The following is a 12,734-nucleotide window of genomic DNA, read 5'->3' on the forward strand; positions in this document are numbered from 1 at the left end:
TACACCATGGAAGCTTACCAGATTGTCAAGATGTCACAAATTTACTGTGTTTAGTTTCCTTTTATTTCAAACTAGACCAGTTGGAGGAGCAACCCCTGCTGTTCAAGAGGAGAAGGCAGGAGTTCCCAGAAGCAAAAGGAGACTTCGGAGGCAGCTGTTCTTCAGTTCCCCACTTCTCTCAGCTCCTTTGGTTTGGCCAGAGGCAATTTTACCTTGTCTCCAAATTCTTCAGCAGTTAGTTCTCAACAAACTCACCAGTCACCGTGAATCCTCAGCATGGAAGGGACTACTCAGAATACCAGACTTGCCTAAAGATGGGTGGAGTGGGGGCTGCTCTTGGGCCTCACATTGGGTGCCAATTTGTTACCAAAATTTGGGTCCTTGTCCCTGATGTCAATCTAATAATGAAGACACAGTTTTGAGAAAAAAAGGAAAAAAAGTTTTATTGCTTTGTTAGTAAAGGAGAAACACGGGGGACTTCTGCACCAGAGTCTGTGATTATGACCATCAGGGGGAACAAAGGGCTTTTAAAGAGAAGTCTCAAAGGCCACAATCCAAGGGTGCCTCTTCACAGGTCATGATTTACTTGTAGACTCTAGAGATAGTCTTCTGGTGCCATCCCAAAGTCTGCATTACTATATTTCTGTGGTGTGTGTGTGTGCACAAGGATGAATAACTCAGCCTAGGACAGGAAGAAGATTTATCTTGCTCCCCCAATGTTAGGGAGAGGGAGAGACAGAAGGGAAAGGAAAAGCAAACCATATCAGTTTTAAAATGAATTGCAATGACGGAACAGCAAGAGTTAGGTTCAAAATTCAAAATGGGCTGCTGTTAGAATACCACCAAGTGAGTATTCTTAGAGGATTTACACATAGTGACTTCAATCATTGCATAAAACAGAGTAAAGGATTCCTTCTTCATAAATTTTGACAATCTGAATTTCTTGTATTTCACTAGACTACTAGATAAGTCATAAGCTTTTAGTGAACATAGTGTAATAGTTTGATCCTTCATTGGTATTGTCACAGAGACTTTCTGCTCTTCAAAGTACATTCCAGTTGTTTCAGTGAAAGATCGTGAGAGTTTCATATAAATCCCAAACCTTTTTGACAACCACAAGTACCTACTGATCCTATTAGCCCTCCATCACTGAGCTACCATGAATTTGAGAATTCACTTGACCCCGTGTCACTCCTCATGCCCACTGAAAGTTTGGGCCTAGACTTCTAAATCTAACTCTTCCATAAGCTCTCACCCTCTGTTTTCAGTGTTTTTGGGTTTATGTTGCTATTGGAAAACTGGATGTCTGAATCAAACTTTTCCACCAACAAAGCAGTTTTGAATTTGTTGAGACACTCATAGCTGCTCTCTTAGAAGATTTTATTTAATTTCTTGTCCTCTATCTGGTAACAATAAAAGTTGTAGTTGGGGGTAGTAAGATAATAAGTCCCCAGAAGACCAACTGGCTTATTCTTCTTGACTCTTTTCTACATCCTTTTTCCTAACATGAAATTCTTGCCCTTTTAAGTTAATCTCATATGTCAACTTGTTTGGGCCATGGGGTACCTGATAGATGGTTAAACTGTTATTTCTGGGTGTGTCTGTGAGGGTGCTTCTGACATAGATTAGTATTTGAATTGGTGGGTTGAGTAAAGCAGATGGCCCTCTTCAGCGTGGTGGGCACCATCAAGTATGTTGAAGGCCTGAATACAGCAATAATGTGGAGGAGGGCTTTATTTGCTCTCTGCCCAACTGATTGAGACAGGAAGTGGATCTTCTGCTCTCTATGCTCCTGGTTCTCAGGCTTTCCAATATGGAATGAAATGTTCACCATGGGTTCTCTACTTGTAGGCCCTCAAACTCTACAATCGGCTTTCCTGGTTCTCTAGTTTGCAGATGGAAAATCTTTCAACTTGTTAGCTTCTATAATCATGTGAGCCAATGCCTCCTAATAAATCTTTCTATGTACATCCCTTAAAATGAATATCTTTCTATATATAAAACTTTTTTTTTTCTGTATTTATTATATACATATCACAAATCTCTTTCTGTTTGGTTCTGTTTCTCTGGAGAACCATGAATAATATGCAGTTATAAAATAAACACCATCTTGTGTATCAAAGGATGATAACAAGATTGTAAGAAGAACACTGCGGGAGTAAAAGAGAGAACATATACCTGTAAAGGTAAACACTGTATTGGAAGGGGCATTGCCATGGCAACAGTTCCCAGATCAGACCAAATTTTGCAGGCTGATCATCTTTTGAACTCCTGTGAAACTAATTAGCAGCAGCTTTACTGGGATTAAATAAAAATATATCACTGTAGTTAATGAGTTCCTTAAACTTCAAGTTAAATTTACAATAAAAGGACAAGCCAGTACAACTGAAATAGGAAGAATGAGCTATGAATAAGTCAAAAGCATAAGAGACAATAGGACAAACACGTTGCTAAAGAGATCTTAAGAAAAAACTAAGTTCAATCAACCTGCAAGTGAAAAATGTGAAAATGAACTGATCAACATTATTAAAAAGATGATGATATTATTAGGAGAAAGGTGAAAAAGGGGAGCTCTTTAAAAAAACAAACAACAACAAAAATTTCATGGTGAGAAATGCTAGTCTTTGAGCTACAAATGCCTCACTCCTTGGTGGTGATGGCAGGGGTGTGATATGAGGACATTCCCTTGGCTCCATTGGCTTCTTTCTCAAGGGTCATCTAATTCTCTTGCTCTGATTTCATTCCTAATCAATGATTATTTGAATACTCAGTTTGCCAAGTAGTTAAAATATCCAGAAGAAGTGCCATATTTTGTGAACACTATAGAGAAAATGGAAGGCACACAAAGAATCCATCAAAAGAAAACACTCTTCTTTCTTTGCACCACAGTGGAAAAGACTACTGTCTCTGTATCTAAGGCTGATCTCCCCCATTAAGTTCTGGAATCTAAATGAATAAAATGATTTCATGCCATCAATTAGCCTTCATTTCCCCTATATGTTTAATTTCTGTATTTTTACTGGTTTGTTTCACAATTTAAATAAAGTCATAGTTGTCTTATGTTCTATTAAAGAACATATACCCACCCAAACACTGCTCCTGTTTTCTCTGTCTCCATAAACAGCCACTTGCCCACCCAGGACTTCAATTGTAAATCATTATTTCTTCAACTCCTTTAACCATATATCTAGTCAATTACTACATTTATTCAATTGAAATGTGGTCATATGTATTAAATCTTGCTCCCCTTCTCCATCCTACTTAGCCTATATCGCTTATTTCTGATTATTGCAGTGAACTGCTGACTCTTATCTGGTGTTGGTCACGTTTCTTTCCAATTTGTAGCAAGCACTATGACTATTTTATTTCTCCCCTTTCATTCTCTTTGGGAAAAAAAAAAAACTGAATTAGTAATTTGGGGGAAGAAGGAGTTAAAACAGCTATTCTAAGATTCCTCCTGTTTACCAAGCAAAAGTTCCTGGAGAGTAAGGGAGAGGAAAGTTTGTGACCTGGTGTAATGTTGTAAACCTGATAAACTTGACTTTGATTGAAGCCAACAGACAATAAATTTGCTGGAAGAATTCTTTTCTAGGAAATAACTTTAAGGAAGAAGTTGTTGTAAACTAACCTAAACTTTAGTAAAATTAAGAGGCATGATTCTTTAGAGAATGTCCCATAAGCAATCCAACATCTTAGTAAAATACAGAGCTGTTGGATAACTTGCATACTCCCCACTATGTGAGTGACACAGGGGGCTTCTACTATGTAGACCTGAGACTCTGTGTTCACTAGTACAATATTTCAGATCTCTTTCTGCCACTTCGCTAAATACAGCCTTAAACTATTAGCAAACCTTGATATTTACACACTCTGATTGAAGAAAGTCAGATTCGATAATCTGATTTTTTGTATTAACTCAATATTTATTATATACGTTTCTGAGAATACACAAATATAATTAAGTGCCAGCAGTCTATATTGCAACTCATATAAAGAATCACAATATTTTTTGTGGTTTTCTAGTCTTTGTTGTGTAGATCTGTTTTGTTATTTTAACTATCAACTATTTTCAATGGCCAGTTGTGTGTGAAATGTTTCAAAACAATAGTGAGAACCAATATATATAGATATTTTTTTCTTCTGAGTTTTTGCAATTTGTGTTTGAGCATTTTCTCAAAGTCATTTAAAAAAAAGCTTGATTTTTAATGACTGAAAAATCTTTAGCTGGATAAATATACTGAAACTAACTTAAACATTCATATATTGTTTGTTATATGGATTATTTTCAGTTCCTTAATATAAATATTGCCACATATTCAATTTGTACAAAACTATATGGCTACATTAAAAATTTTCCTCTTATGATTGATTTAGAAAAGAAATAAAACTACATGAAACATCATGAGTAATTTTAAGAAAATATGTCTTTACTGAAAGAGATAAAAACTCTTTTATCTTTTTAAAGTAGAAAAGATCTCCTTTATTAAAACCTAATATTGTCTTTTAAAATGTATGTGCCTCTTCTTTTTGCATTTGATAAAAAGTATATGATCTGTTAAATTTCGGTTTAATTCACTTTGATTTCTAATGAAATATGCTTATTTTTAGCTATTCATATTTATTTTTAATTGAATTGCTCATTTATCTATTTTACAAATGAATTTTACTGTTAAATGTGCTGTCAAAGGAACATTTTATCAGTTACATTTATAAATGACAATATTTCTTCAATTTCCTTTTGTTTCAAAGTTTTGTGCAAATTGTTTTTTATTTTTCTTTCATGTTTTTGTATACAAAGGTTATTATATCTTATATAGTCAAATGTGTCTCATTTCCCCTTTGATTCTCTTTGTATTTTTCCTCTTAAAGCATCTCAAATAAAAACCAGTCAAACTGATATATTATTCTAACTTTTGTTTATGATTATTTTATATTAGACTTTTAATTCTGGGGAAATATTTTCATACTTAATATACAATAAGGAAAAGCTCAATATATTTTTCAGTTACATAGTCAATTCTTCCCAAAGGTATTGGCAACATAACTTTCCTTCATGTGTTTTTTCTAAGGCTTTATTTCTCACTTTCATGTATGTGTCTAAAATGCCTTGAAATATATTTGTATTTTGAAGAAATATATCATTATATATATTTCAATGATTTGTATAAAATGACACTCTGAAAGTAGTTCTTAGTGAACACATATGTAAGTCAATTAAAGTCATTCATATACCTGAGTAAAGGGTGGTGGTTATCTACATAGGAAATACTTACTTTTTTCTAAATCATTTCATCCTTCATTGTCTTTTTGGCTGCTACATACTGACTGTTTTACTTCCTTTAATGTCCTGAGTATTTATGAAATAGAGCAAAATTATGGATTTTTTAATATTTTATTGAACCAAATTATAGAATTCATTAATTGTAAAAATTTTGTGCTTATTTCTTTTGTCTCCAAGTTATATAAGCATAGGCTTTGCAAATAACAATTTTATTTATAACTTTCAACAGGTAAAAAAAAATTGGCTTAGAACTTCTGGAATAAAGTTAAATAAATATGATGATTTATATATTCTTGAAAGAACTGTGTAATATTTGGCCCTTATATAAAATAGATAGTGTTCTTATGTTAAGACTATTGATTTTTCTTCCACTTTTAAATCAAGTAACAACTATATTTTTTGATTTATTAAATTAAATGTTTTTTTTAATCTATTATCCTATAATTTTATAGGATAATCAGTATCCTATAATTTTTCACATTGGGTCTTTGATACAATATTATTTCAACAGATTTTTTTTCCCTTGTATTATGGGCATAACCCTAATTTTCTGTTCAACTTAGTGCTTATATTCACCCAAGTATTTTTGCATATATGCCCAGAATTGACTATGTTTTTCTGCTCTTGGGCACTCCTAAGTGCAGTGATGCCTATAAGATGTGTTAGAAATATTATAGGCATTATAATGGTCCTAGCAAATTGTAAGTACAAAATAAATACTAATGTTGTTGTTAATATTTATTTTATGTATCAGGTAGAAATACTAAGAAGTTTTTGTAGCATGGGGATTATGAACTCAAGGCTCATTTACCTACTTGTGTATGTAAATATGACTGATTATTTCCAGGTGCTGAAATAAAATTGTTTTTCTGAGTCTGGAAAGCAGAAGCAAATCATGAATGTCTTCTTGTGATGGCTGAGACATCCACAGATCTTCAATGGCATCCCTTTGTCTTTCAAGCTATAATAGTAGGATTATATATGTAGCAGATTAAACAGATGACTGAACCTATCCCCTATGTCTTCATCTATAGCTCAAATAAAAGATTCTTTACTTTTAGTTATGTGAAATCAGACTTAGATTGTATATTTTAAAAATGTAAACAGGAAAAGAACAAGAAATTGAAGGGAGATCAGTAAAGAAACAAGGGGGAAGGAAAAAAGGGAAAAGGGGAAAAACTGGGAAATATATTGGCCCAATTATATTGTTATATTTTGTGTATGTATAAATGTGTAACAACAAATTCTACCACTATGTACAACTACAATATACCAATAAAATATGAAAAATAAATAAATTTTAAAAATGTAAACTGGAAGACCACTGGTGTCTGGACCAGGTGGGGCACAGTGATGTAAACTTCTCTCACTGACAATACTCACTCTGGACACAGCAAGACTGGTTTCAAATCCTGGATCTAATTGGTTATCTTTAAAACTTTTGGGCAATCTCTTCAACCTTTCTACATCCCAGCTGTTATCTACAAACAAGAATACCTACCTCTTATATTTGTACATGTAAAATTAATTGATACATATAAACTACCTGGGACAGTCCCTGGAACAGAGCAAGCACTTAGTAAATATGAATTCTGATGGTTGTCACACATGCATGTGTATATCTTAAATATATAGCTTTTCTTATTGAATATGAGATCACCACATGTAGCAGTAGCAATTAAAAAAAAAACCAAACTTCTTCTGAAAGAGAGAGTTGCAAGAAATTTTACATGGGACTGCTTAGTCACTTAATCATCTAGCAGTAGGTCACTTCGCACAAAAAGAAAGTGGTATTTTGCAGCATGAATGTGTCACTACTTGTCATTGGCTGCAATGCAAAAGGCAATTTGCTTCATTTTAATTTGATTTTGTTCCATTTTTTAGAGTAATTACTGGACAATTATTTTGTCATAAGCTCTATGCTCAATAGGCAAATCTGGCTCCATGAGATTAAGAAACTAATTTTCTCTGATGTAGTTTGCCCCTCTTTGACCTTCAATTTCTGAAAACATATTTTTCAGGTGTTCTCTTTGAGAGTAAGTAATTTTTCACTCATTGTCATTTATTCATCATTCAGTTCTTATGCACTGAAATTCCATTTATTTTTTTCAGCAGGCAAACTAACTTACCTAAAGCCTTGCATTGCATATAACCATTGCTCATTAAACATGCTTTTAGGTTTGTGTGTTTGTGACATAATGCTATGAATCGACACTAAACTGAATAAAAGGAACTCCCTTAACTCATAAACAACAGCACACAGAAGTAGTAAACATATAAGTCTTTTTGAGTAACAGATATCTTTAAAATATTTTACCTTGATAATATGTTCCTCCTCTATGCTCCCCAAACTGCTATTCATGTCTCTGATATGTCACTTGAATTATAATGAGAACATAATTTTACTCTTTCTTGATCAGAACATAAGCTCAAGGAAGCATAGACCAAGTACTGTGTTTTCTATTTCTTGTACATATCAGAATTTCTGCTACACGGGAGGTACGAATATCTATCAAATGAGGCAATGTCTTAGATACAAATAAATGAAAGTTCAAGAAAATATTCTAACCCTGCGTCATTTTATCTTTCTTTCTTTGAAATGGAGAAGGATACAGTTTATATGGTCATATGCAATATGTGGTAACAACACCTAAGCTGCAAATATCTAAAAATTTCTAAATACAACAACTTTCATGCATTGAAAGAGTGGGTTTTTCTCAAAACTACAACTGTTGCAAAGGTTTTCTTTTTTTGTTGTTGTTAGATGATAATTCTGTAAAATACAAATGTGCTTGAGATACTTAAAGCAAAAGAATATAATTTTTTCACCATGAAATTACATGAATTACCAGTAGTAGATGTTTATGTAAAGCAAATATAGACACGATTCAATAGTCAAATTAAGTATATATAGCAACGAGAGGGGAGGTTGACTATTTTCTATTGTATTTATTATATTAAATAGTATTATATATCAATAAGCATAAGACTCTTACATATTGTAGTTTATATACCTTCAATTTAAATAGTTAATCAAGTGAAGAGTTTAGTTTCATAAATAACTCTAAAATTATGAAATTATTAAAAGACTATTGTTATCTTTTACTTAATTAATCCTTCTCAATTAATTGACAATGAAAATATTTTCAATTCTTATATTAACTATAGATGAAGACATTCACAAGAATTTGGGTTAATAACAATAGAAAATAAGACTCAATTTTTCACTGGAAGATATCTTTGTGATTACCCACTCTTACATCCTTATACTGTAGCTTAAAGGTATTTTGAAATAGATGTTAAAGTTCAAATTATTACCAATATCATATATGTAGTGACACAACAGGAATTCTAATGCTATATTGTAGAATCTGTTCCAAGACTCTTTCTATAATAAATTCACTGCCTTCTCTCCTCATGAAATAAGAAAATACAATTGTGATATTTAAAATTCAAAATGAAAAAAAAAATCCAAATTCACTGAGTCAAGTGGATTAGGACTAATACTCAAACAAATGCAAATTTACAAAAGTAAAAACTTGCTGGATCAGAAGTTTGTTTTGGCTATCTTGGTACATATTCTTGTACATCCTTCTTCCTGCCATTGTGTCCTGGCTCCCGGACCCAGGATGGTCTGGTTAAACAGAATGGCAGAGTAGGTGGATACTGAAATTTGTTCTTAAGTCTGATAATTTTTCTAGTGTTTTCAAAAATGGAATTCCCTTACAACTATGAGTAAATAAAGGCTTAGAATAATGATGGTTACCTAGAGAGGTTTTTGCACAGGAAACACAGGTACATTTATAAAACAGAGTGATATTTTGAAATTTATTTATAAATTTCCCTTCTTGGATTTTTTTCAATTCACTGTCTTTATCCTATCAGACCTGTCTACTTCATCTACCTCAGAGGTGAGGTCTGTTAATTAGGAATCATTAGAAAATAAATAAAAGGAGAAAGGAGAGTATAATTTTCAGCATCTGAAATATAGTGCAAGATGCAAGCTTAGTTATTATTTTGAGATATTTTTCAGATGCCTTTATTCTCTTTATAACACAACTAAGTTTAATATTGAGAGAAGCTCTCTGGGCTTTGGCCTAAATGGAGAGTGATAGATGATTTAGGTTAGTATTAAAAACATACAGAAGTAGGCAAGTCTCTTCCAAACCACAGAAACAATCAAAATAAACTTGGTTAGTATATTCAAACACCTGAGATCTTGGGGGATATTTCCTCAAATTGCTCTTGGTTTACATATATGTGTGTGGGATGCACATGAAGAGGAAAGCTTGTCAGAGGTGGTTGCCATAATGAGGTGAAGTGGTTTGTGGGACTGCAGAGCTGCCCACTGGCCTGAGACAGGCGGGAACCACAATCAGACCCCTGGAAAGGCAGAATGACCAAGGAACTGAGGGGGATCCAGTGTAGCCAGGCAGCTCAACTCAGTGTCCTTTTGGGGATGTCCCAAATCTCAAATTATCCTTGCCTTAGAATTTAAACCACAAGGACAAGCCAGAAGTAGGCGGACAAGGAGCTTGCTTCTGAGGTAGGCAGATAGTAGGCAGGAAGATGCTACCTCTCATTCTCTTTTATTTAAGGGAGAAAAGCAGGTGGAAACAGACTATGTGAAAGAAATAACAATCTAAAATTAGAAAAAAAAGGACTTATTCAATCAGTAGTTAGCAAACTATATGCCAAATTCAGTCAGTGCCTGATTTTTAATAATATTTTACTGGAAAAAATCACATTTATATACAGTCTATGGCTGCTGTTTTCACTACAAAATGATAGAGCTGAATAATTGCAAGAGAAACTGTGTATTAATCAAGTGTCTCCAGAGAAACAGATCCAGTAGGAGATCTCAATCTCTCCCCCCACTCGATGAGAAGGGGTTTATTAATGGAAGTGGTTCATGTGATTGTAAAGGCTGAGACATGCTTTCTGCAAACTGGAGAGCCAGGGAAGCTAGAATCATGGCTCAGTTCAAGTCCATAGCTAAGAACAAAAGGAGCCAATGAGATAAGTCAAAGTTCAAGGCTGAAGACAGGAAAACCTGGTGGACCACTAGTGTTTAAGTCCCAGTCAGAAGGACAGATGACCTAGAGTTCTGATGCGCAATAGGAGGAGAAGATAGATGGTTCAGATCCAGAAGAGAGAAATAGCGTGTTTTCCTTTTCTCTGCTTTTTTTTTTAATCTCAGTAGATTGAACGGTGTACACCGCACTGGATGAAAGTGGATCATCCTTGTTCAGTTCACTTATTCAAATGACAATCCCTTTAGAAACACCCTCACTGACTCACTGAGGTAACCCAAAATAATGCTGTCCCAGCTTACTGGGTCTCTCTCTTAATCCCATGAATTAGCCATCAATTAGTGGTCTATATGGCCTGCAAACCTTAAATGGTCACTACCTTGCCCTTTATAAAAAAAGATTGTAATCCATGGTGTAAAACATTGGACAGGATTTATTTTAAAACATAATGTTCATTTCTTATTTATTTTTCTTGATGGTTGATAGCTTAGAAAGAAGGCCAGAGTAGTTATAAACAATAAAGTTTACATTTTATATTCACATGACAATTAGATATACATTAAACTAGGTGCACTATGATAACTGTATGCTAGCAAACATCACAGCTAAAGTCATGAAGTAGTTATAATATTTGATGACCGGATTTATATATTTAGCCTCCAGATCATTGATTTTTCTCGGTTTCTTTTAAAGAGACCATATTTCTTGAACTTTGCTTAGCGGACAATATAGTATTAGGGATGTATTTAGTTGAGAGAAAAGCAGGTGTAGGACAGGGATGAAATGAAAATATAATTTCTTACCTTTACTCAATAAAGTAAAGTAAATACAGAGCTGGATGTGCTATCTGGGAAGGAGAACCAGGTTGACGGGGTTATGGCCTTGGAGAGGCACTGTTTCTTTCTCTTTGACGAGCTCCAGGATTTATCTTCTACACTATAATGTCCAGGAATTGAGAGCCAGAGGAATGGTCTTTTAATTTTAAATAGTCCCTGAAAGAATTGAGGACATTGTCTCAGTTCAGCTTCAGAAAAGAAGTCATTAGTCTGGTCGATTCCTCATTGTTAGGGCAAAATCATGATTGGTAGAGCAACACAATTTGTCCAAGACAAAATTTAGTCTAAGACCCTGAAACACCTGGGAGTCAACTGCTCTTTTGCAAGAGTTAATGCTTTAGAATATGACCAGGAAACAATGCAAATATACAAAGTGGTTTGGATTATGGTTTAGATAAGAGTTGATCCCCAAAAACTCATGTGCAAGACAATGCAAGGATGTTCAGAGATGAAATGATTGGGTTACAAGAGCCTTAAGCTTATCAGTGTATTAATCTACTGATATAAATTAACTGGATGGTAACTGTAGGGGAGTAAGGCATGGCTAGAGGAGGTAGGTCACTGGGGGCATGCCTTAGGGGTTTATATTTTGACAATGGTGAGTGAAATTCTTTCTCTTTTTCTTTGTTGCCAAGTCTGAGGTGCTTCCCTCTACCACATCATTTCTTCATAATGTTCTTCCCCACCTTGGGTCTAACATCTGTGGACTGTGACCTCTGAAACTGTAAGAACCAAATAAACATTTTCTTCTCTAATTGTTCTTGTCAGGTCATTTGGTCACAGTGACAAAAAGCTGACTAAAAACAGTGTTCATTAATTTTCAAGGAATTTTTGTTGAATTATTTTTAGGTCATTTGTTTAGGACATCAGAACAGGTATGTATAAAAAATGTCATTGGGTTTCCTACTATTCACAGATCACTGTTGAAATGTGAATTTTTCTTACCTTTCCTAATTTATTTCCATTTCCCTCAACCTCTCTAACCTGGACACACTGTTCATGTTCACTTTTTATTTTTTTTCTTGGTACCAAATAAAGTTTAATGATGAAAAAGGAAAAGTAAGATCTTAATGTGCATTTTTTTGTTATTGTAGTACTGATTACCTACTTTTGTTTTAAGATATGTGTCTATTTCTCCCAGGGAAAAAAACCCTGATAGATACTATTTCTTTCACCCTTTGCCTCCAAGTAGTGCTATATTTAACTAATAAAAGATAACTATTTCATTTTTATGGCCTTTTTCAGTGAAGAAGTTTAGTTATAGTTTATATCTTTCTTCTGATAATTTGTATACTTTTTAAAAAAAATTATGTCCCCTTGTTGATGAAAACCATCTGGTCAACCTTTTTATATGCTTGAACACAATTATTAACAAACCTCAGATAACTTTTCTTTATCAGTAATCAAAGTTTCTTTAACATCTCTTTATAATAGTATGCTGCCCTTTAAATTCAAAGCTGCTGTTTTGGGCAAGTTAATTTTAAATTATTTTATGGAAGTGATGAAGAGTTTGCACTTAATTAATCACATCTCATTTACTTTAATCTCCACAGTGTTGCTTATAGATTTTTAAGATGGGATAGA

At 33.7% G+C, this 12,734-nt stretch overlaps 1 protein-coding gene across 1 annotated transcript in view; it reads right to left on the minus strand.

Annotated features, from left to right (window-relative positions):
* Fut9 (fucosyltransferase 9) overlaps positions 1-11,272 on the minus strand; it is a 33,088-nt gene extending 21,816 nt beyond the window's left edge. Inside the window, exon 1 of the mRNA XM_076859912.1 lies at positions 11,118-11,272. The gene's annotated coding sequence lies outside the window, so the exon portion shown is untranslated. The remainder of the gene's footprint in view (positions 1-11,117) is intronic.
* Between the last annotated feature and the right edge of the window lie 1,462 nt (positions 11,273-12,734).

The sequence above is a fragment of the Callospermophilus lateralis genome, chromosome 6 (genome assembly GCF_048772815.1).
Source record: "Callospermophilus lateralis isolate mCalLat2 chromosome 6, mCalLat2.hap1, whole genome shotgun sequence".
In the NCBI taxonomy this organism is placed as follows: domain Eukaryota; kingdom Metazoa; phylum Chordata; class Mammalia; order Rodentia; family Sciuridae; genus Callospermophilus; species Callospermophilus lateralis.